The 25,936-nt window shown below is 41.1% G+C and overlaps 1 protein-coding gene and 1 non-coding gene across 4 annotated transcripts in view; both read left to right on the forward strand.

Moving 5' to 3' along the window:
* STAC (SH3 and cysteine rich domain) overlaps positions 1-25,936 on the forward strand; it is a 355,507-nt gene that overhangs the window by 194,128 nt on the left and 135,443 nt on the right. The window lies entirely within an intron of this gene.
* Positions 8,086-8,191, forward strand: LOC133235802 (U6 spliceosomal RNA). The gene has a single exon (XR_009732666.1). It is a non-coding gene; the product is annotated as a U6 spliceosomal RNA (small nuclear RNA).

Raw genomic sequence — 25,936 nt, forward strand, 5'->3', positions numbered from 1 at the left:
AGGCACTCTGTCTTTCAGATCTAGTCCCTTAAATCTATTTCTCACTTCCACTGTATAATCTATAAGCGATTTGATTTAGGTCATACCTGTATGGTCTAGTGGTTTTCCCTACTTTCTTCAATTTAAGTCTGAATTTGGCAATAAGGAGTTCATGATCTGAGCCAGTCATCTACTTTTAAGTGCAGATTTCTCCCCTGACCTCCTGACACACACATGTAATTGTCCAGAGCTAAGGATACCACTATGAGAAGGTTGAAGTTTTCACATGTGGTCATCACACAGTGCAGAGGACCTGATGGGGCCTGTTTCTCCTAGCCCTCCACCTGCTTTCTGTCCAGCTCTTCTTCCCAATGCTGGTCCTGCAAACCAACAGTGGCCCAGAGCCCCACACAGGATCCTGGGCTTCAGGCCCACAGAGGTGATGCTTCCAAAGGCAGGCTTCCATGAACTTCTCCACAGCCACGGGCAGTTGGAGGCAGGATCAGCTCACCTGCCAGGGCACTAACAGGAAGGTGTTCATAAGGGCATTTGATTACATATTTTTGCTTTCTTATCCCTGAATTATTACACATGTGCACTGTTGATCTGTTTGAGTTTGAGAGGGAATTTCGGGAAAGGGAAGAAAGGGCTGCAGTGCTAGTAACATTTGTAGGGAGTTGTTACAGGATTCAGTTGAGTGAGTCTCAGCCCATTTTCAAACAACTGTAATGTTATTAGAAGGAGAGCTGTGCTGACGCAAACGTTGGGCCCATTTAGATCCCAAGAGCTGCTCTATGGGAAGCCTATCTCACTGGTAATTCGTGAGGAGGAAATGCATTTACAAGTGGCAGCCTTGTTTATGAAGAGTTCTCTCTGTCTGACTGAGGACAGCGCTGCTCTGCTTAATTAGACATTTTGAGATGCATGGCCAGTGTTTTTAAGGAATTTGTGCCAATCCTTTGTCTTTCCATTCATCTGACTTCTCCCAGAGCTCCACGTGCCCAGGCCTGCCCTTGCACTCCTGGGATGGGGGCTATGGGGCTTCCCCAGGACAGGTTCCATGCTGGCACAGATCGTAACCAGAAGCTACTTCCACTCCCAGGGATGACACAGTCATGGCCCAGCGTGGAGGCTTTCATCTTTAGAGTAGATTTCAAACATCTTTCTTGGAACATCAATAAGTCTGTAAAACATAACAACAAGAAAAAAATAGAGTTGTTCTGATTGAATCAAGGGAGTGAGACCTGGAACCACCCTCTTGGAAACCAAATTTGAAGGCAACTGATCTTGTCTGAATTTTGGAGCAAAATTTGAAGAGTCCTTAGCATGATGACCGGAGACCAAATTGCCAACATCTGCTGGATCATCGAAACAGCAAGAGAGTTCCAGAAAAACATCTACTTCTGCTTTATTGACTATGCCAAAGCCTTTGACTGTGTGGATCACAATAAACTGTGGAAAATTCTTCAAGAAATGGGAATACCAGACCACCTGACCTGCCTTTTGAGAAATTTGTATGCAGGTCAGGAAGCAACAGTTGGAACTGGACATGGAACAACAGACTGGTTCCAAATAGGAAAAGGAGTACGTCAAGGCTGTATATTGTCACCCTGCTTATTTAACTTCTATGCAGAATACATCGTGAGAAACGCTGGGCTGGAGGAAGCACAAGCTGGAATTAAGATTGCCGGGAGAAATATCAATAATCTCAGATATGCAGATGACACCACTCTTATGGCAGAAAGTGAAGAGGAACTCAAAAGCCTCTTGATGAAAGTGAAAGAGGAGAGTGAAAAAGTTGGCTTAAAATTCAATTCAGAAGACAAAGATCATGGCATCTGGTCCCATCACTTCATGGGAAATAAATGGGGAAACAGTGGAAACAGTGTCAGACTTTATTTTGGGGGGCTCCAAAATCGCTGCAGATGGTGACTGCAGCCATGAAATTAAAAGACGCTTACTCCTTGGAAGAAAAGTTATGACCAACCTAGATAGCATATTCAAAAGCAGAGACATTACTTTGCCAACAAAGGTCTGTCTAGTCAAGTCTTTGGTTTTTCCTGTGGTCATGTATGGATGTGAGAGTTGGACTGTGAAGAAGGCTGAGTGCCAAAGAATTGATGCTTTTGAACTGTGGTGTTGGAGAAGACTCTTGAGAGTCCCTTGGACTGCAAGGAGATCCAACCAGTCCATTCTGAAGGAGATCAGCCCTGGGATTTCTTTGGAAGGACTGATGCTAAAGCTGAAACTCCAGTCCTTTGGCCACCTCATGCGAAGAGTTGAATCATTGGAAAAGACTCTGATGCTGGGAGGGATTGGGGGCAGGAGGAGAAGGGGACGACAGAGGATGAGATGGCTGGATGGCATCACTGACTTGATGGACGTGAGTCTGAGTGAACTCCGGGAGTTGGTGATGGACAGGGAGGCCTGGCGTGCTGCGATTCATGGGGTCGCAAAGAGTCGACACGACTGAGCAACTGAACTGAACTGAACTAGCATGATGGCCCAAATTGTACTGTTGACAGAAGTAATCAAGCCAGTCTCATCTCCTACCGTCTTTGCTCCAGAGAAGTACACACCTCCAGAGAAGAGGGTGGACTGCTATCCAGATGAAAGCTCTCCATTCAATTGACTTTCACTTTTAAGGTGTGAAAGTTTATTTTCACTTTACTTTCCAGTCTCTTTTCAGCCATCCAGAGATGACAAGGAGTCTGGGCCTGAAGACATCCTAGAATCTGTGACAACAGGGAGCTCAGGAGAAACCAGCCCTCTCTGATGTCTTCACGTCACCGAATATTTATTGAGCTCCTGTGGCTAATACTGCATGATGAACTGGTGATACAAAGATGGCTAACAAGACACTTGAAAGACTGAGGGAGACAAAATAAAATTTACTCCACACTCTGGAAAAAGCTGCAAAAACAGCTTTTTTTTTTTTTTTTTTTTCAGAGTGAAGAACCCAGGGCATGCTCCTTGGAGACAGGAGTGCTGGGATGCTTTCCCAGATAATGACGATGCTGCTGGGTAGCTGTCAATCGCTACCCTTGAGAGTTTATGTGAGAGGAAGAGAGAAAGCAAGGGTGCGTTCAAGACTTCCTCAAGAAGCTTGCAACTTAATGAGGTTTATACTACATACACATCAATGACTCAGGGCAGTTCCTAGGCAGCAGGGACAGAGAAATTGATGAAATAAGAAAACGCAGGGGTCCCAGACACTGGAATGAAGGGAGGTGAATGTGTCTCCACAGAGTGAAATTTTGAGTCCAGAGGCCTTTCCTTGTCATCTCTGGGTTGCACTTAGAGCAAAAGATTCTTTGGCACATGTGGGAGCACCTGTATGTGGACTCTTCCTCTGTCTCCAGGTGAATGTCACAAGCTCTCCAACTGAAGGCTTTGCCTTCTCTGAGGGACTGTCATCTCATCTAGGGTGCCCAGCCATCCAAGTTTGCCAGAGGCTTTTGTGGTTTAAAAATGAAATATCCCACATTCTGGGTACTTGGCCCTCTAACTTATCTGTAATGGTTTGAGCTGGGGAAGGGCAATCTAACTGCCTGCCCTCTTTTTCCACCCGCCAGTCTCTTCCCTCACTATCCAGAATACCAAGCATAAGCTCTCCAGTCCTAATCAGTAGGGAGAATCAATGATACCTACAACATCCGCTTCCTGTCCTGTGAAGATCCCTGTGACAGAGAAACACAAATGCTGCCTGCCCACAGATAACCAACAAAGGACAGAAACTCCAGAAGGAAGAAAGTATTCTAATTAACCTGCCGTATATGCAACCCGTTCAGCTTGATGTCGGGCACATAGTAACAATTCCTATCACTCCTGTGTGCCAGACACAGTCAGTGGCCTCACACTCTAGTAAGAGAGACAGAGAAGACATGAGTGTGTGTATTGTAAGGTAGATTTGACTTGAAGTATTGAAAAATGTACCTGGCCAGATATATGTGAGGTACACAAAATTTCTTCGGCATGACGAAAAATTATTCGAAGGTAAAGGTCTGCAGGGTGTGACGGGAGGCCACTTGTGACCATCTGTGGAGCGATGTGCCACTCAGTGTGTAGATGTTCAGATTTTCCGGATTGTCCTCAGGGGCAGTTCCCACTTCCATCGTTTCTGCCAGCCTTCTAAATCTTCTTTGTGACTAAAATGAAATCCTGCTGCCTGTCTGGAAATGAAGCAGGAGGTTATTTCTCTGGATGCTCATTTCATTGATCTCAGAATGTGTTTTTGAGTCTGGGGACCTCTCATCATCTATAGCTAACGGGGACAAGGTTTTAAAAGTGGTTTGTTCTCTGACACTTTTCTAATTAGGTCAATAAACAAGTATACTAAAGAAATGCTATCTTTGCAAGCTTTTCCTAGCTGTGCATCTGAAGATTGCCCTGGAGACCCTCGCTTTAATCAGATTCAGCAGGGAGTCTACACAGTTTCATCGTCTGTAGAATTTTTCAGTGTTGCACTTCAGACACAAATTTAGGAAACTGTGGCTAATAAGTGATGTCACAATGACACATATCAAAATATAGATTTACTTTTCACTATTTGCACTAGATCTTCACCAAAGCTCTGCCTGATCCTCTGCTTTTCAAATATTTATTCCCCAGATTTGGGGAATTCAGCCTTGTTTGTCACATTGTTGATAAGAGTAAAAATCAGCATAACTTGGTTGCGGCGCCATAGACACGGTGTCTGTCTCTGGAACACAGTGCAGCCCTTTAATCTCTATCCTTGTGCTAGAATACTGAAAAACCAATTGGCAGGGGGATATGTACTTTACAAATTTATGTTTTAATACATGTGTGCTGTGCTGTGCTAAGTCGCTTTAGTCATGTCCAACTCTTTGCAACCGTTTGGACCATAGCCTACCAGGCTGTTCTGTCCATGGGATTCTCCAGGCAGGAATACTAGAATGGGTTGCCATGCCCTCCTCCAGGGGATCTTCCCATCCAGGGTATTGAACCCAAGTCTATTATGGCTCCAGCATTGGCAGGTGATTAGAAATAAGGATGGACTGTTAACAGTGTTCACATAATTTACAGCTGAATTATGGGAATATTATTTTTTTCCATATCTGAATACTCTATTTTCTAAATACTACTGGAATACTCTATTTTCTAAATACTACTGGATCACTGGTATATGAGTAACTAGCATAAAGCTAAATAAAATATTATAAGCTTGAAGATGGAAATCATTTTCTCTTATAGCAGAGAATTGCTGCTAATCCTAGTGCCCAGAGGTCCTGGAGAGTGACTCAGCATGCAGGAAGTCTAGAACTCAGGAGACCCAATTCTGCTCCCTCATTTCATGATGAGGGAACCAAAACCCTTTGGGCCAAATGTCTTACTTGAATCCCTGTAGTTCATCAGTACTATAACCAGATTTTCTGACTTCCGTTTGAAGTCAGGAAATAGCTTTCACATGCCTCACATATCTCTTTTTATGATTTTTTTAAAATTTAATATTGGAGAATAATTGCTTTACACTATTATGCTGGTTTCTGCCATACATCAACATGAATCAGCCACAGGTATACATATATCCCCTTCCTCTTGAACCTCCCTCCCATCTCCCACCCATCCCACCCCTCTAGGTTGACACAGAGCCCTGGCTTGAGCTCCCTGTGTCACACAGCAAATTCCCACTGGCCTTTTTACACATGGTAATGTATATGTTTCCATGCTGCTCTCTCCATCCCACCCTCTCCTTCCCCTACTGTGTCCACAAATCTGTTCTCTGTGTCTGTGCCTCTATTCTTGCCCCACAAATAGGTTCATCAGCACCATCTTTTTAGATTCCATACACATGCATTAGTATATAATATTTGTCTTTCTTCTTATGACTTACTTCACTCTGTTCGATAGGCTCTAGGTTCATCCACCTCATTAGGACTGACTCATATGCATTCTTTTTTTTAGCTGAGTAATATTCCATTGTATATATGTACCAAAATTTCTGTATCCATTCATCTGTTGATGGACATCTAGGTTGCTTCCATGTCCTAGCTATTGTAAAAAGTGCTGCAATGAACATTTTTGGGGTACATTCAATGGTTTTCTCAGGATATATCCCCAGTAGCAGTAGGATTGTTGGGTCATATGGTATTTCTACACCTAGTTTTTTAAGGAATCTCCATACTGTTCTCCATAGTGGCTGTATCAATTTACATTCCCAACAGTGCAAGAGGATTCCCTTTTCTCTATATCCTCTCCAGCATTTATTGTTTGTAGAATTTTTGATGATGGCCATTCTGACCTATGTGAGGTGATACCTGATGTAGTTTTTATCTGCATTTCTCTAACAGTGAGTGATATTGAGCCATCTGTATTATTAGCCATCTGTATGTCTTCTTTGGATAAATGTCTGTTTAGGTCTTCCACCCATTTTTTGATTTGGTTGTCTGTTTTTCTGGTATTGAGCTTCATGAGTTGCTTGTATATTTTGGAGATTAATCCTTTGTCAGTTGTTTCATTTGCAATTGTTCTCTCCCATTCTGAGGGTTGTCTTTTAATATTCTTTATTGTTTCCTTTGCTGTGCAAGATCTTTTAAGTTTAATTAAGTCTCATTTGTTTACTTTTGTTTTTACTTGCATTACTCTAGGAGGTGGGTCAAAGAGGATCTTGCTGTGATGGACGTCAAAGAGTACTGCCTATGTTTTCCTCTAAGAGCTTTAATAGTTTCTGGCCTTACATTTAAATCTTCAATCCATTTTGAGTTTATTTTTTGTGTAAAGCATTAGAAAGTGTTCTAGTTTCATTCTTTTACATGTAGCTGTCCAGTTTTCCTGGCACCATTTATTGAAGAGCTTGTCTTTTCTCCATTGTATATTCACGCCTCCTTTGTCAAAAATAAGGTGCATGGGTTTACTCTGGGCTTTCTGTCTTGCTCCATTGATCTATGTGTCTGTATTTGTGTCAGTACCATACTGTCTTAATGACTGTAGGTTTGTAGTATAGTCTGAAGTCAGGAAGGTTTATTCCTCCAGCTCCACTCTTCTTTCTCAGGATTGCTTTGGCTATTCGGGGTCTTTTATGTTTCCTTACCAAATTGTGACATTTTTTGTTCTAGTTCTATGATAAATGTCATTGGCAGTTTGATAGAGATTGCACTGAATTGGTGGATTACTTTGGGTAGTATAGTCATTTTCGCAGTGTTATATCTCTCCATCTGTGTCAGCTTTGATTTCTTTCATCAGTGTCTTATAGTTTTCTGCATACAGGTCTTTTGTCTCTTTAGGTAGGTTTATCCCTAGGTATTTTATTCTTTTTGTTGCAATGGTGAATGAGATTGCCTCACAGTCTTAATGAGAACTGCTCACTTAAGCCCATCAACTTTGTGTCTCACACACAGCTAGAACACTTCAGAGAATACACAATAGCTTTTAAATGCAGTCAGTACTCGTGAACAAAAAGGTGGAAAATCTTTGGAAATTTCTGACAGCAGCCAGGCTTGACTTGTGAGGCTGACATGTTTGGGTTTGGGCTGGGACAACTGAGTGACTGAGTTCCCTCTCTACCCAGCCTCATCCTCCAGCAGGCTTGTTCATGTGGCTCCATCAAGAGTGAGTAGACAGCCACCAAAAAAAGATGAACCTTGTCATTTGTGACAACATGGATGCATCTTGAGGTCACCTTGCTAAGTGAAATGAGTCAGAAAAAGACAAATACCATATGACTTCATGCATGTGTGGAATATAAAAAAAGAAGAAAATTAATGAACAATAAAAATCAAAACAGACATATAGATACAGAGAATAGAATGGTGGTTACCAGATGAGGAGGGGGAGTGAGATAGGGCAAATAAGTAAAGGGTATCAACTGTATGGTCATGTATGGAAACTAAATTTTTGGTGATGAGCAAACTAAAATATATGGAGGTAGAAATATAGTATTGTACACATGAAACTTATGTACCTCAATAACATATAAATCTTTTAAAAATCAGTGAATTTCTCCTCAATGAAAGGGAATGCTGGACAGTTCCAGAAATTTAAAAGAGCCTGCACCAAATTATGGCTAGGAAGTGTGTATGTGAAATTGTCATAAGAGCATTGGTTATAATTTAGAAGATTCTCACAAGTTTAAAAGAATGAGGACGAGTGCTTGCTTTGGCAGCATATATACTAAAGTTGGAACCATACGGGAAAATTAGCATGACTCCTGCACAAGGATGACATGCAAATTTGGAAAGTGTTCCATATTTTTATATAAAAATAGAGTCAAGGATCTACTGTATTGCATAGGGACTTCTACTCAACACTGTAATAAACTATATGGGAAAAGAGTAAAAAAAAAAAAGAACAGATATATCTCTATGTATCGGAGAAGGCGATGGCACCCCACTCCAATACTCTTGCCTGGAAAATCCCATGGATGGAGGAGCCTGGAAGGCTGCAGTCCATGGGGTCGCTGAGGGTCGGACACGACTGAGCGACTTCACTTTCACTTCTCACTTTCATGCATTGGAGAAGGAAATGGCAACCTGCTCCAGTGTTCTTGCCTGGAGAATCCCAGGGACGGGGGAGCCTGGTGGGCTGCCGTCTATGGGGTCGCACAGAGTCGGACACGACTGAAGTGACTTAGCAGCAGCATCTCTATGTATAATTGAATCAAGTGGCAGGACAGCTGACACAAACACCACATTGTAAACAACTATACTCCAGTATAAAATTTTTTTTAAAAAGTGAGGACGAGATCCCCAAGGCCCTTTCCAGCTCTGTAATCCTATTAAAAAATAAATACAAACGTTAGCAAAACAAAAAAACACAAAAAAAGAACCGTAAGTGGAAATGTAAGACCTCTTGAAGACCAGGCATGAAACCGGTACACTGCCGTTTTCATCACATTGCTAATCCAAGTCAATGGAAAGCCAACCCAGATTCAAGGGGTAAGGGAACAGATTTTGCTTCTTTTATAATATTTACTTTTTTTATTTTGGGGGATGCTCCAGGTATTAGTTGTGGTGTGTGGGATCCAGTTCCCTGACCAAGGATTGAACCAGGGCCCCCTGCATTGGGAACACAGAGTCTTAGCCACTGGACAGCCAGGGAAGTCTCAGATTCCACTTCTTGATGGGAGATGCTACAAACAATTTTGGTCATGTTTGCTATCTATTACAGTTACCTGAGGAAAGTTATATGTCCCAACAAGAATAACCTACTATGTCCCTGTATCATTCAAGGTACCCAGACTCTAGAGATGAGCCCACATCTGAAGATACATCAATTAAATAGCATAAAATAATTAAGTCCCAGACTTGGGATTTGGACTTGGCAGAACAAGGGCAGAACTGAGACCTTTAGCCATGATTTTCTTCACCCCTCAACTCAAAGAACAGCTCTTCCAAATTGTTATTCATATGCCCAAACCAAATATTACCAATTGCTTTCCTTTGAGCCTTCCTAGCAATCTACGGGTCATCTGCAGTTGTCCTTATCTTACCTGACTGTGTAGTAAAATCATTTTTCTGGTTTGAAACCCCAGTCTAAATTTAGGCTACTTGAGGACAGGCACTGCAACTTGACCATTACTACATCTCCTAAGCATCAGACACAGCAAGTACACTGGAATACACTTGTACTTTAAGACATTTGCATGAATATTTATAACTCGATTTGGTCTGTAGTTTGGTTTTTTTCTATTGTGCTATCTTTGGCAGAGTTTTTAAAAAATGTGTATCCACCTGATAAAAATAATTCGGAAACTTTCCTTTTTTGTACTTTAAATAATTCAAATATCGTAAATTATGGGGCACATTCCTAAAGGCATCTTGGATTGAGAGTGTATGGCTTGCTGCTTCACCAGTCACCTTAGTTACATCTTAGCCATTTTCTCATTGTGCATCATCTGCATTGTACCAAGCCCTTTCCACCACCCCCATGTATCTACATATTACAGGAACACAGAAAATGTCCATTTAGGGCAACAGAAGTCTCATGAACATCATGTTGCTGTGAATAGCAGGTGTCTGAAAGCTTCCATGTTCACCTTCAAGTTGGAATACAAATTAGAGAAAGAAAAAGAATGTCACAGGTGTTGGAGAGCATGCTATGCTCCACTGCTGAGTGAAAAACGCATTTGCTGAAAGCAAGCTGCCACCACTTATGAAAAGCTATCGGGGCTCGGAGTCCAATTAGAGAGGAAAAAAAATCAATAGTGATTCACTTCCTTGTTAGAGGAATTGATTTTCCTGATAAAGTTCACAATATTCTTAGAGTTGGTCTTAATCATTTTCTGGGAAAATGGCAGAGCTCCAGCTCTCCCAAGTTGTATAGTTAAATTGAGATCAGTGGTTTAGCAGTGCAGGGAGTTACAGATCAATCTCATCAAAGAGGAAAATGCATCCCTCAGACAGAAAGTGAGCAAAAGTACCAGCCAGACATCCCTCTCTCGCCAGATACTCCGATGTTTATTTTATCTCTTTTTAAAAATTTCAGGTAAGGACCATGATCTTCCAGTTTTCATTTGGACCTGGATGTCAAAATGGATATATGGTTTCATTTTTCTTGTTTTGATAAATAAAACTGTGCCCTTGGGTTTAGAAGACTTGTCTGTGTTCCAGCTCCCTCTTGCTGGCCTCATGACCTTGAGAGAATCATTTCACTTCCCTGGATTGCTCTTCATCTTTAAAGAGAGATTGGATTTGCTGATATGTGTGCCAGATGTATATGTGGCTATCAAACAATTATGTGTAATTCAGCAATTAGTTGTAATTAAGCAATTACATATAGCAGACACTGGTCCAAGTGCATCAACTCTTTGAACCCTCACAACCACCCTTTGGAAAAGCTATCATTATCCCTCCATTTATAGACAAGGACACAGGGATGTAGGGAGGTTTAGGTAATTTGCCCAATCTTAATTCTTATTCAGGGCCACATGAAACACAGGGCCTTCATCACTGTTTCTAGAAAGGATTCTAGAACCAAATAAATTTGGGAAACACCACCTCCTATGTTCTCCTTTTGGGAATTTGCATTTCATGTTAGTTAATGAAAGGTTCTGGGGAGTCCTGAGGCAGACACCGGTTTATCTCAGCATTTTCCAAATAGTTTGGTTATAGAACTTTCTTTTTCATGCAATACCAGCAACATCCCAAAGGACAGTCAACTAAGAATCGGAAAATATTTGAGTTCCAGTTCTAAATACAAGTTCTTAAGTGAACTTGAAAATCGCTTAAATTTTACAAACCTCAGTTTCCATTATTAAGCTAGTGAAACACCCACTTCAGCAAAGCATTTATCAATACATGAATTAAATAAGATGCCATATGGGGAAGCTTTTTTGGTAAATAATGAAATATTACACAAATGCTAGGTGTTATTTTCATTAATTCAATTCTTTGAACATGAAATATGAGAAATGGTTTTCCAACCAGAGACAACCCTTGTCACTCAATCATTTGTAAAACTCATTCCTTCTTTTTCTCCTTTAACCATGAAGTCTACTCCAAAGTTACTATCCAAACAGCAAAATAATTGAATCCCATAAAAGGCTTTTTTCTCTTATACTCATTTAACAAGAGTCTCTATTCAATCTTTGAATGATTGCTCTAAAAATTAATCCTATAAAATCCTATTTGAGACTGTTTTAAATTAAACGCAGAAACCTGGTATTGTTTCAACAAACTGATAAATACATTACCTGTGCATAACCACCTGTGTTCTAGAAGTTCAGCACATCTCGTTTTTATTCTTGGTGCTTGTCATTTGTTTCCTACTGTTGATATCATGTTCTGTATCTCCTCTACATATTCTGAAACACTGCTATTTCAGCACTGTGTGTTGTGTTAAAAATGAAATTCAGCATGAGAAAGAGCCTCTAGATTCAAGGAATTTAATGATCAGAGTACCATCAAACAGTGTGTGTGTGTGTGTGTGTGTGTGTGTGTGTGTGTGTGTGTGTAGTAAGTTCCCTACTTATAAACCTTCAAGTTGTGAACTTTCAAAGGTGTGAACATTCATTCACATGTCCAGTCACACAAGTTAGTTCCCGTGTCTGGCGCACATTGCCACGTGCACAACTCCTCTACAAGTGGTTGTGCTTCAGTGTAGAGCACTATTTAGAGTGCAAGAGTATAGAATCTTTACAGCAGCTTGCCCTGTGTCTCCTATTGCTGATGATCCTTGAGCCCTACCTTCTCCCGCCTCCTCTCCCTCCCCCAGTCAGTAACTCCTCTCTCCTGTTTGCTGGATGCCAGCACCTGTATGCCAGCTGTTGTACTGTATCACTGTACTTTCCAAGGTACCACACCGCAGGATTGTGGCTTCCCTGATAGCTTAGTTGGTAAAGAGTCTGCCTGCAATGCAGGAGACCCTGGGTTGATTCTTGGGTTGGGAAGATCTGCTGCAGAAGGGATCGCCTACCCACTCCAGTATTCTTGGGTTTCCCTTGTGGCTTAGCTGGTAAAGAATCCGCCTGCAATGTGGGAGACCTGGGTTCAATGCCTGGGTTGGGAAGATCCCCTGGAGAAGGGAAAGGCTACCCACTCCAGTATTCTGGCCTGGAGAATTCCATGGACTATGTAGTCCATGGGGTCACAAAGAGTCAGACACGACTGAGCGAATTTCACTTTCACTTTTTACCGCAAGATTAAAAATGTTTTCTTTATTTTTTGTTTTTATATATTATTTGTGTGAGAAATATTATAAGTCTATTACAGTACTTTAATAGTGGTTGTGTTACTTAGGTACCTAGGCTAATTTTGTTGGACTTAGAACAAATTGGACTCATGAATTCACTCTCGGAACAGAACTTGTTCATACAAACTATGGCCTGCACACCAAACCAAATCCTTCATCCTGTTTTTGTACAGTCCAGGAGTTAAGAAAAGCTGTTTTAATGGTTGAGAGGCATGGAAAGAAATAAATACCATGACAAGTGAAAATTATATGAAATTCCAATTTCAGTGTCCTTAAGTTTCACTGGCATACAGTCACACCTGTTTGTTTACATATTATCTGCCATAAGGCAGCCTTCACAGCATAGCAGCAGAGTGAGTAGTTAGGATAAGAGATGGTAAGCTTCACAAAACCTAAAACATTTACTGTTTTGCCCTTTATAAAAGAGTTTGCCAACCTCTGCTTTATGTTCAGTATTTTCACACAATGGGTTTTGCCTGAGAAAATATAGTTCCTCTACAGAACAGACATCTGGGGACAGATTTGAAGAAATAAGCTTGGTTTGCTTTTTAACTTTACCTAATCTATAAAAGAAGACTATGGTTTGGTAGAAATATCAGGGGGCTTTGGGCCTTGGTATAAACCTTGCCTTTGGTTTTCTTAGCTGTCTGTCCTTAGGTACACCATTTGAACATTCTCAGTTTCAGTCTTCTTCTCTTTAAAATTGGACTCATGAATTTAGCCCAGTACCTACCACAAAGCAGTGTCCTGAAAAGTGTCAGTTTTCTCTCCCAGAGTCCCAGCAAGGGCCATGGGAAATGCATTACAAATGCCTTCCAGCAATCTGTTTTGCAGTCTAGACCACAAACCAACTGAAAATTAAAGAGCTGAGCAGCCCCCAGCCTGCTCTCTGCAGCTTATTCACAGCACTTTTCAGGTCTACCTGACTGGAAAGTAATACATTTCAGGAAGGCTCTTTAGTTTTGTCTTTCCTTCTTGTAAACAACCACCTGGCTACATGAGCTTCTCGCTGGAGATGTGCTTCAATGTTCGACATCCAGCCTGGAGATAACCACTTCTCTTACCCTTCCAACTCTGTCTATCTTGGTCTCTGTGGTGCAGGGCAGTGCTTCAGCCTCAGCTTCACGTTCTATGAGTCTCTCAGTGGTGAAAATGTTCTTGAATAGTTGTTACTTGTTCTTATTGTGAGGAGGAGTGAGGTAGGAACAACCTATGTCGTTAAATGTTGGTAACATCACTCCTCAGTTCAGTTCAGTTCAGTTCAGTCGCTCAGTCATGTCCGACTCTCTGTGACCCCATGAATCGCAGCACGCCAGGCTTCCCTGTCCATCACCAACTCCCGGAGTTCACTCAAACTCACGTCCATCGAGTCGGTGATGCCATCCAGCCATCTCATCCTCTGTCATCCCCTTCTCCTCCTGCCCCCAATCCCTCCCAGCATCAGAGTCTTTTCCAATGAGTCAACTCTTCACATGAGGTGGCCAAAGTATTGGAGTTTCAGCTTTAGCATCAGTCCTTCCAATGAATATCCAGGACAGATCTCCTTCAGAATGGACTGGTTGGATCTCCTTGCAGTCCAAGGGACTCTCAAGAGTCTTCTCCAACACCACAGTAAAAAAGCATCAATTCTTCGGTGCTCAGCTTTCTTCACAGTCCAACTCTCACATCCATACATGACTACTGGAAAAACCATAGCCTTGACTAGATGGACCCTTGTTGGCAAAGTAATATCTCTGCTTTTCAATATACTATCTAGGTTGGTCATAACTTTCCTTCCAAGGAGTAAGCGTCTTTTAATTTTAATTGGCTGCAATCACCATCTGCAGTGATTTTGGAGCCCCCAAAAATAAAATCTGACACTGTTTCCACTGTCTCCCCATCTATTTCCCATGAAGTGATGGGCCCAGATGCCATGATCTTAGTTTTCTAGTTTTCATGAATCCTAGGGTTCTTGACTGACAGGTTTTTTTCCTCCAGCACTTTGAATACTGTTACTCCACTGCCTTATGATCTCTATTGTTTCTACTGAGAAGTCAAATGTTAATCTCATTGGGTTCCCTTGTTAATAATTTATCATTTTTCTCCTAATGCTTTTCCAGATCTTGTCTTTGGGTTTCAGCATTTTGGCTATGATGTATCTATTTGTGTCTCTTTGCACATTTATTCTACTTTAAGTTTGTTGAGCTTCCTAGATGTTTAAGTTAGCGTTTTCCCATAAATTTGGGGTGTTTTCATCCCCATTATTTCATCAGTATTTTTTCTACTGTTTTCAACTTCCCTATTTCTGGTATTATCGTATACATGTCAGCATACTTAATGCACTAGTGTTTCTCTGAGGCTCTGTTTATTTTTATTATTTTTTTCTCTTCTTCAGATTATATAATTTCTATTGCTCTATCCTCAAGTCTGCTAATTCTTTCTTCTGACAGTTGACATCTATTGTTGAGTCCCTCAAGTGAATTTTTTATTTCACTTACCCTACTTTTCAATTTAAGAAGCTTCACTTTGCCCTTTAATATGATTTCTGTCTCATTATTGATATTTCCTGTTTGGTGGAACATTATCATCCTACCATCTTTTACTCCTTTAAACATTCTTTTCTTTGGTTCTCTAACATATTTATAATGGCTACTTTGAAGTTTTTTTATATGACATCTGGTCCCTTTTAGAAGCAGTTTCCATTGCCTGCATTTTTATGATATATGGATCATATTTTCCTATTTCTTTGCTTTCCTTATAAATTTTGTTGGAAACTAGATATTTCTGATAAAATATTGTAACAACTGTGGCTGGATATCGGTACCCCTTCTTGAACCTATTATTATTATTTGATTTTTTTTTGTCTAGTGACTGACTGGATTATTTTGGTAAAGTCTGTGCCCCTTTAACACTGTCCTAAAGTGGTAAGCCTCTGATGTTGGTCCTCAGCGAGGTGCAGTGTTGCCTGAAATAAGAATGGTTCAGTTAGGGATCTCTTTGACCATCTCTTTCCCTGACACACTCATGAACTTCATGTATGCCAGACACTCCCATCCAGGGAATTTCACCTTTGCTTCTCCCTCTTTCTCTACGATTCTTCCTCCAGGTATTGCCATGGCTTACTTTCTCATTTCACTCAGGTCTTGAGTCAAATGTTATTTCCAAATAAAACCCTTCCCTGGCAAATCTATATATTAGTAGAATAGCAGCCCCTCTTTGGTTGCGTCCTTGTTTTATTTTTTCCCACAATATTTATACTGACTGGCATGATGGCATGATATTTCTCATTGTCCATATCATACCCTAAAATGTAAAATTCACAAAATGTGAATTTTGCCTCCTCCATTCACCGTTATATCAATTCTAGAGGCTAAGACAGTTCTTGGCACAAAGTGGGCCCTCTCCAAATTTTTGTTATTAAATTATTGAAAAACTAAACAAATACTGTGTTCCTATACTGGACACTAGAAGTGGAGGAAGTATACTCTAGGAATAAGACTAAGATAAGGAAATTTGAGAATGCAGAAACACCAAAGAAAGGCAGAAACACTTCTGCCTTCTTGGACTTGATCCTCTGTCTGTCTAAGGAAGTAATTCCTTATTCCTTTGCTTTAAAATTTCACAAATCTCAAGCTGCAAGGCAGAAGAGAGGAGGAACTGGTGAAGGAGGAGAAAGTAATTTGACTGTGTTTCATTTTCACAAGCACACTCTTTCTCAGGGTTCGGGAACTATATGCAAGGGCAAGTATCAGGGACCAGAGCCACCAAGGGGACAGTGTTACATGTATGTTTCCACAAAATGCTTACTTGTAGCTGAGCAATAGGTCACTTCTCTGGTTCAACTCCTTCGAGGGTTCCTGCTCTTCCCTCAGAAAAAAACTCTTAATATCATTGAAAATCCTTAATACCACTGAAAGATCCTGTGGAATCTGGCCTCAGCCTTCTGCTCTGAGTGTATTTCAGGCCACCTGCTTCCCAACTTTAGTGAACTCCCTTCCACTCCCCAGATCCTTCCTCAGCACTTTTACAGACACGATCCTGCAGGCTTCTAACTTTGCCCTTCAGGCATGGCCCAGGTAACCTTAGTTCATCTTTCAGGTCCCAACTCAAACGTTACTTCCACCAGGCCTCTTCTGACTTAAACTAAATAGTCTCTTGTATTATTAGGGTAAATCTAGCTGCTATGTATAACAAACAGACTTCAGCACAAAAATGGCTCAAACCCAGTAGAACTGTGTGTCTCTCTCATGTAGCCATGCAAGGCAGGATCATTCAAGTACACAGGCTCATGTAGTTATCAACTCCTTCAACACGTGGCTTCCAAGATCACCATGATGACCTCCAGCCCAGGCAGCTGGATCAGAGTAAGAGCACAGAGGAGTGTATATGGGTGGTTTTATGGGCTAAACTGAACATCAGCACACATCACATCTTTGCACATTCCATCATCAGTCACAGGGCCATGCCTGACTGCAAGAGAGATGGGGTAGTCTCGTCCTGCTGTATTCCCAGGAATAAGAGGAGAATATGGGTTTTGGCAAGGTAGCAGGTCCTGCCATAGGGCTCCCTTCTGCTCGCCTTCCGTTATGTTCTCCTGGGCACCTGGCAGTCCAGTGTCACAGAGCTCAGGGCACATGCTATATGTGAGGCTTTTCAAGTCCATGAAGGCAGAAATGGGTCTGCCTATTCTCCCTCTATATCCCTTAAAGCCTCAGCATTTAGTGGGCTTTTAATAAATATATTGAACTATATGAAATTACTGCTTTGTTTGTCATAAAATGTCTAATATTAGCAATTTAGAAGAAGAGCCTTTAAGGCACACCTTTGACATATGGGTTGTTCAGCAGAGCACCTCCCATGGGTTAGTGGAAGGCTATAACACAGGACTCAAAGGTTTTCCAGCTTGAGTCTTTCCACTAATGCCTTGTTAGGTAATTCCAGTTTCTTGCCAGGGAATCACTTGTAGAACAATGTGTTTTATGGACTAGCTGTGAGGTCATGCAGCCTGTGGGAATTTGGTGGAAGTGGGGAGCCACACAAGACCTCCACTCAGGTTGAGGAGAAAGCTTGGTCATGCATGTTAATGAATGACAGACTTTCAGTTCTGTCCCAATTAAGCAAACATTGGTTCCGCATCTACCGTGTGCCAGGCGCTAGGTCCAGAGCCAAGGGCACAAAGATGATTACTTCCTTGGAAGAGCTTGTGGACTTACAAGGGGTTCACAGTCAGTTTGTTTTGGAAATATCCCTTCGGCACTTTTTCAGAAGAATGAGCAGGACAAGAAAAAGAAAAACCATCTGGGAGTTGGTTTTAATAGTTTAGGCAAGAGATGGTGTCCTGTATTGTTTTCCTTCACCGGTTTTTCTTTGTTTAACTTTTAGGGGGACAGAGGGTGGGAGGCGAGGTGGTCACAGGAAGGGTGAAGGGGCTGGGAAAGCACAAATATGCAAAGACAGAATCATCCTTCACTTGCTAGTGAGGAAAGCTGCTGAGGTGCAGAAAGGGGCAACCGCCATGCCGATCATGTCCTGGGATGGCATACTGTGTTTAGACAGCGCTTCAGCTGAGAAGTTCCCTACCACTCTCCAATCCCTTAAAATACAGAATTCTGCCACTGAAATGGAGAAGAATTGGGATCCTCACAACCGTGCCAGAAACTGAGGCTGTGCAGCCTTTCCTGACATCCTTAATCCTTAGGCTGTACCTTCCTCCTTCCCAGTGTGGTGCTGGAGGAAGGGGATGGGAAGCCCACTCCAGGGTGTGTGCGTTCCATCATTTGTCAGGCGGGAGCAGTCTTCTTGCTGGGTCTTTGTTGCTCTAGGCCTCTGAGTTAAAAATAGACTTTCCAAAGAAAGCTCCCGTTAGGTGGTCCTACCAAGGTAATTTACATTATCAGCTCCCAGCTTCAAGACTAATTTGGAACAGTCCCGCATTTGATGTGCTCCATTTCTTTTCAGGGGTGGCTGCTTTTTCACAACCAACTCCAAGGAAGTGCTCTCCCCAGTGATCTTAAATCTTGAAGCAGGAATTAGGATGGAGATTGGAGGAGGGTGGGTGGGTAGCACAGTTTAGGAGCCATGTAAACTCCAGTTGGATTCTTTGCACAGGACTCTCAAACTCTTCTGCCCACTTTTTTCCCTATGTTAAAAAGTTAAAAAATATCTGCCTGTGATGTCATACTCCTCTATGCTTTCTACTAAACCCAGTAGCTCCAAAAGAAAGTGAAAGTGTTAGTTCATCAGTCATGTCCGACTCTTTGCGATTCCATGGAGACACCAGACTCCTCTGTCCATGGGATTTTCCAGGCAGGAATACTGGAATGGGTTGCCATTCCCTTCTCCAGGGGATTTTCCCAACCCAGAGATCAAACCCTGGTCTCCAGCGTTGCTGGCATATTCTGAGCCACAAGGGAAGCCCGTTGTGACTCTGGGCAGGGGTGGGTCACAATTCTCTTTTAATGTGCATGGGGTGGGTCGTCGCCTGCAGGATGTTCTGCCATTGTCACTCACGAGGAGGCTGAAAGAGCAGCACATCAAAGCACAAAGATCCCCGAGGCGGTCCTCAAACTGAACACATGTTCTACCTGGTCATTCTAAGCAGCATCAAGGAGCCCAAATCTGACGCCTGTTTTCCTGGCTGCCCGTGCAGCCGTGGGGGTCGTGGCAGCATGCGTGAGTGCCTGAGTCCTGGCAGGAAAGAACAGGACCTTAGTGTGGATCCACAGAATGACCCCTTTCTGTGGCACAAGGTCTGACTTCTCTTACCAAAGAGCGTATGTATAATTAGCCACATTATAAATAGAGCTTTCAAAGGCAATTTTATTATTTAGTCATTTTGACAACCACATGGGGATGAATTAAATTGTAAAGACAAGGAAATGAAAACTCAGGAGAGTTCATTGTCTTGTCCGAGTTCAAACATTGCAAACATTGGACTACAGAAAATAAAATTGGTAATTATGTTGGTGACACTCAACATCTATTTGATAATATGTCTTCCCATTCAGAAACAAGACACCTCTCACCACGTATTAAAATCTCTAGTTTTGCCCTCTGTTTACTGCTTCAGCAGTTATAGACTAAGTGCCTAGTGTGTGTGTCTGGCATGGAGGAACTTCAGTGTTGTTGCTGTATGTGTGCGGGTCTCCTGTATTGTAGGCAGATTCTTTACCACTAGGTCCACTATGTATATTCTTTTTTGTTCTTTTCTACTATGTTTTATCATAAGATATTGAATATAGTTCTCTGTGCTATACATTAGGACCTTGTTATTTATCCATTCTGTATATGAAAGCTCACATCTGCTAATCCCAACCTCCCACTCCATCTCTCCTCCAGCCCCCTCCTCTGGGCAATCACCAGTCTGCTCTCTGTGTCCATGGTTCTGTTTCTGTTTCAAAGATAGGTTCATTCGTGTCATAGTTCGGATCCCACATAGAAGTGATACTGGCATTTGTCTTTTTCTGACTTACTTCACTTAGTATGATCACCTCTAGGTCCATCCATGTTGCTGCAAATGGCATCATTTCATTCTTTTTTATGACTGAGGTGTATTCCATTCATATATGTGCCACATCTCCTTTATCCATTCATGTATTGATAGACATTCAGGTTGTTCCTGTGTCTTGGCTACTGTGAGTAGTGCTGCTATGAACACAGGGGTGCATGTATCTTTTTGAATTAGTGTTTTGTCTGGATATATGCCCACTTGCTGGATCATATGGTCGCTCTACTTTTAGCTTTCTGAGGAACCTCCATACTGTTTTCCATAGTGGCTGCACCAACTAACATTCCCACCAACGGTATAAGCAGGTTCCTTTTTTCCACACTCTTTCCAGCATGTATTTGTGGATTTTTATTGGTGGCCATTCTGACCTGTGTGAGGTAATACCTCACTATGGTTTTGATTTGCATTTCTGCAATAATTAGCTATGTTGAGCATCTTTTCATGTGCCTATTAGCCCTTGTATTTCTTCTTTGGAGAAATGTCTGTTTAGGTCTTCTGCCCATTCTTTGATTGGGCTGCTTGGTTTTTTTGTTGTTGTTGTTGTCAAGTTATATGAGCTCTTGGTATACTTTGTAAATTAAGCCTTTGTCAGTTGCATCGTTTGCAAATATTTTCTCCCATTCTGTAAGTCGTCTTTTTGTTTCGTTTATAGTTTCCTTTGCTGTGCAAAGGGCTTCCCTTGTGGCTCCTCTGGTAAAGAATCCGCCTGCAGTGCAGGAGATCTGGGTTCGATCTCTGGGTTGGGAAGATCCCCTGGAGAAGAGAAAGACTGCCCGCTCCAGTATTCTGGCCTGGAGAATTCCATGATCTGTATAGTCCATGGGGTCAAAAAGAGCTGGACACGAGTGAGTGACTTTCACTTTCACTTGCTGTGCAAGAGTTTGTAAGTTTGATTAGGTCCCATTTGTTAATTTTTGTTTTTATTTCTATTGCCTTAGGAGACTGACCTAAGAAAACATTGGTACAAATTATGTCAGAGAATTTTTTGCTATGATGTTTTCTAGGAGTTTCATGGTGTCATGCCTTCTGTTTATGCCTTTAAGCCATATTGAGTTTATTTTTGTGTTTGGTGAATGAGTGTGTTCTAACTTCACTTATTTACATGCTGCTGTTCAACTTTCCCAACACCATTTTTTTTTTTATTGTAGTTGATTTACAGTGTTGTGTTAGTTTCTGGTGTACAGCAAAGTGATTCAGATACACACACAACACACACACACACACACACATTCTTTTTCATAGTCTTTTCCATTATGGTTATTAAAGGCTTTTGAATATAGTTCCCTTGCTATACAGTAGGACCTTGTTTATCTTCTAATGATTTTAATAGTCTTTAAATTAGTTCCCTTGTGCTTTTCAGGTAGACAACTATGCTATCTGAAAACAATAATACTAATAATTTAATTTGTTTCTACATCTCTCCCTCTTACATCCTTCTCCTTTTCCCTGTTCTAACTACCTTCCTTAATTGGATGGTCTCGTATCGTTAGAAAGAAAATGTTCTCTCTATGTTGGAATGGGAATAATTGAGGTTCAGAGAAAAATTCAAAGTTCCCATAACATGGTGACTTTTAGGAGTTGAAGGGAGGGAGGTAGAAGATTCACTGTAGCCAATTTCTGAAGAATAAGCTTGGAGGGTGAAGTCTTGCTGGGAGAGTTGGAGGCAACAGGCCAACCAACTCCTCTGAAAAGCCAGAGGAAAACAAGGCCCTCAGCTGTTGCTGTTCTCGGCAAACTAGAGACCATCCATCACCTGTGCAGACGAACTCCGGGAGCAGCCATAAGTGGGCTTGCTCAGCATCTCATTGCACAAAAGACAGACCCTTTGCCCAACACCAGGCAGACTACTGCTCCAGATACCCATATCAGGCAACAAGAATTAAGAGCAGCCCTCATTTGGAGCAGGACATGACCCTGAGTCATGATGGGTGGGCATGTGAGCTCCGGAGCCTATCTAAATGGACACAAACTCTGGTCCCACCACTTGTCCTGCTTGTGAAACTACTTGGGAAAATAACCTTTCTCTGCTTAAATTGTTTAGCTGGAAAATAGTTTTAATATCTGTACCTGCATCACAGAGTTTAGAGAGGACTAAATTAGTAAATACATGAAAAGTACTAAGAACAACACCTGACTTATAGTATATGCTCAATAAATCTTGGCTAGAATGGTGCCTAGAAAGTGAACCTCATGAGAACTAGGGTTCTGGCATGTTCTGGTGGTAAATCTTTGGAAAATATGCTTTAAATTTCCTATTAACCTTTCTGAGCCTCACTGGAAAAGTTACCTTCCTTTGGAGATGAACTGAAGTTGGTCTCCTTCCTATTCGATGTCTGTATTAGATCTTAAGTTCCATGAGGATGGAGACACATCCTCTGGCTAAACATATCAAGGACTCCAATAGATCCAAAGGGAAACCAAGAAATTGTAAAATTAAATTCTATTTATGTTTCACTCTGCAACAGAATCAATTTTTTGGAAATACCTTGACTTCGGTCTAGTCGGTGCTCTTTTGGTAAGATAATTTAAGGAGGGTTAATTTACAAAGAGACTATCTACAAAGCTATGATGAGATTTGAGGTGATCCCAGGGATGGTACAGTAACACAAAACCGTGAACACCAGTAGAGCTATCTCCATCTCTCAGGATCAAGGGGAAAAACTGGTCCCTGGAGCCTGGAAGGAGAGTCCCATGGAATAAGTCTCTTTACAAGGAGCAGTGGGCTTCAGTGAAGGAACTCACACAGACAGGGGCAGGAAAGTACATGTTTTGGACTCCCTCTCCTACCTCCCATGGGTCGGTCTCCTGTTGACGTTCCCCAGGGGAGGATCTCAGCCAAAAACCAAAAAGGATGGAAGTAGGGTTACCCAACTAAGCAAATTAAAAGTGCGGGACACATAGGTAAATTCCAATTTCAGATTAACAACAAGTGAATTTTTCATAGATCCTAAATACTGTATAGGACATACTAAGATTTTGTTATTTACGTGAAATTCAAATATTAACTCTACGTCATGTATTTTATGTGCAATCTTAGATAATAGATCATTGATAAATTCCATACAGGTCAGCCTCCCTGAGCAGAGAGCAGGATGGAAAGTATAAGAGACAGGGGGGCAAAGGTGAAACAGACTGATGTAGCCATGAACTCACCCCTTTTGCCTAAGTCCACCCAGATTTTCAAGTAGAAAAGTGTGGAACTCTAACATAGGGAATTCATGAGATCACAAAAACTGTCATATCATCATTGGGTAATGTCAATTCAGTCATAGCCCTCTCTGAAACTAGACTCCAGAACTGTGAGAAGCAAATGTCTATTGTTTAAAAGCTATTCAGCTGTGGTGTTTATTTTGTTACAGCAGTGCAAACAGACTAAGATACTATCATTTTCCTTCTCTATTAACGTGTCTTCGGAAACTCCCCAGAAAGCCATCGCAGTAGGTTGAGAGTCAGTGAAGTTGTTGATAGAGCTGTTTTTAAGCTGAATCACTTGTACATGTGTTTGTAGTTATTATTTTTATTTATAATTGCCATCCTTGTCATGTATCTTATATGCATTTAGGAAGAGAAGGAGGGAGGGAGAAAGGGAAGAAAGGAAAGGGAAAGAAAGGGGGGAAGGACCTAAAAAATATACCCAAGGAAACAAAATACAACCAGTTAATAAACAGGTGGTGGTTTTCTTTATACCAGTTCATAAAGAAAAATTGAATTACTCTTTGATATCAATTTTGAGATCAGTGTTTCAAGTCACTCATTAAATCTCAATTTCTTGAATTTTAAAATGGAATTCATAGAACCTGGATTGCAGAATTTGGGGTAAATTTAGAAACAAAGAATATATAGAAACTAACGCTTGTTTGAAGCATAAAATAATTCCTAATTATAGCAGTATTAAGAGAATTCATACTTAATGCATCATTTTAATATATTCTATTGCTATAAAAGTACCACATTTATCTTTTTCAAATTAGTAAGTTCAAAAAGTCTGATGGATTTAATAGGACAATCTCTCAATCTCGTAAGAGAGATCAACCAAAGGTAAATTACAAACAAAAGATAAAATCTAAAATTTCCAGTTTCTGAGGATCTTACAAGGCCAAATACTTGTAAGCATTTTAGTTTTAGAAGTTATGTCTCCTTTTTGAATTTATGCTATTTTATATATCTTCCTCTGGGCATTAGTCACTGTGTCTATAATTTTAGCAATGCTAATACTTAATTCATGTGTTGAGTGAATGAATAAGATACTTTAGGCACCCACACAGAGAGAGTCTAAAGAACTTGAATGGCACTTTAATGTAGTTATATTAATAGGAAAATGGGCACATGTGATGCTCCCATGGGAATGTCTTTGTGATGGCACTTACAGAATTTTTTTATTTATTTATTTTTATTTTTTTTTTCCTCCAATTTTATTTTATTTTAAACTTTACATAATTGTATTAGTTTTGCCAAATATCAAAATGAATCCGCCACAGGTATACATGTGTTCCCCATCCCGAACCTCCTCCCTCCTCCCTCCCATACCATCCCTCTGGGCCGTCCCAGTGCACCAGCCCCAAGCATCCAGCATCATGCATCGAACCTGGACTGGCAACTCGTTTCCCACATGATACTTTACATGTTTCATTGCCATTCTCCCAAATCTTCCCACCCTCTCCTCTCCCACAGAGTCCATAAGACTGTTCTATACATCAGTGTCTCTTTTGCTGTCTCGTACACCGGGTTATTGTTACCATCTTTCTAAATTCCATATATGCGTTAGTATACTGTATTTATGGTTTTCCTTCTGGCTTACTTCACTCTGTATAATAGGCTCCAGTTTCATCCACCTCATTAGAACTAATTCAAATGTATTCTTTTTAATGGCTGAGTAATACTCCATTGTGTATATGTACCACAGCTTTCTTTATCCATTCATCTGCTGATGGACATCTAGGTTGCTTCCATGTCTTGGCTATTATAAACAGTGCTGCGATGAACATTGGGGTACACGTGTCTCTTTCCCTTCGGGTTTCCTCAGTGTGTATGCCCAGCAGTGGGATTGCTGGATCATAAGGCAGTTCTATTTCCAGTTTTTTAAGGAATCTCCACACTGTTCTCCATAGTGGCTGTACTAGTTTGCATTCCCACCAACAGTGTAAGAGGGTTCCCTTTTCTCCACACCCTCTCCAGCATTTATTATTTGTAGACTTTTGATCGCAGCCATTCTGACTGGTGTGAAATGGTACCTCATAGTGGTTTTGATTTGCATTTCTCTGATAATGAGTGATGTTGAGCATCTTTTCATGTGTTTGTTGGCCATCTGTATGTCTTTTTTGGAGAAATGTCTATTTAGTTCTTTGCCCATTTTTTGATTGGGTCGTTTATTTTCTGGAGTTGAGCTGTAGGAGTTGCTTGTATATTTTGAGATTAGTTGTTTGTCGGTTGCTTCATTTGCTATTATTTTCTCCCATTCTGAAGGCTGTCTTTTCACCTTGCTAATAGTTATTTTTTTAAATTTCAACTAGACAGTTAATAAAGTAGGTAGTTGTGGGTAGGTGAATACCTCAGGAAACAAGAATAGTACAGGAAGGATGCAAGTAAAGAAGTAAAGAACATCTCACCAAAGGAGACAGGGATGAACGTCAGTGAACAGATTTGTCATGTTTTTACACCATGCCGTAGCAGTTAACTTTGACTTTATGTTAATAGCAATCACAACTCTAAGTCCCTGTCTAGAACCTTTTAAACAAGACTGACAGATGCTGGTTCAGTTCAGTCACTCAGTTGTGTCTGACTCTTTGTGACCCCATGGACTGCAGCACACCAAGCTTCCCTGTC

Source organism: Bos javanicus, chromosome 22 (assembly GCF_032452875.1).
Source record: "Bos javanicus breed banteng chromosome 22, ARS-OSU_banteng_1.0, whole genome shotgun sequence".
NCBI classification, from domain to species: domain Eukaryota; kingdom Metazoa; phylum Chordata; class Mammalia; order Artiodactyla; family Bovidae; genus Bos; species Bos javanicus.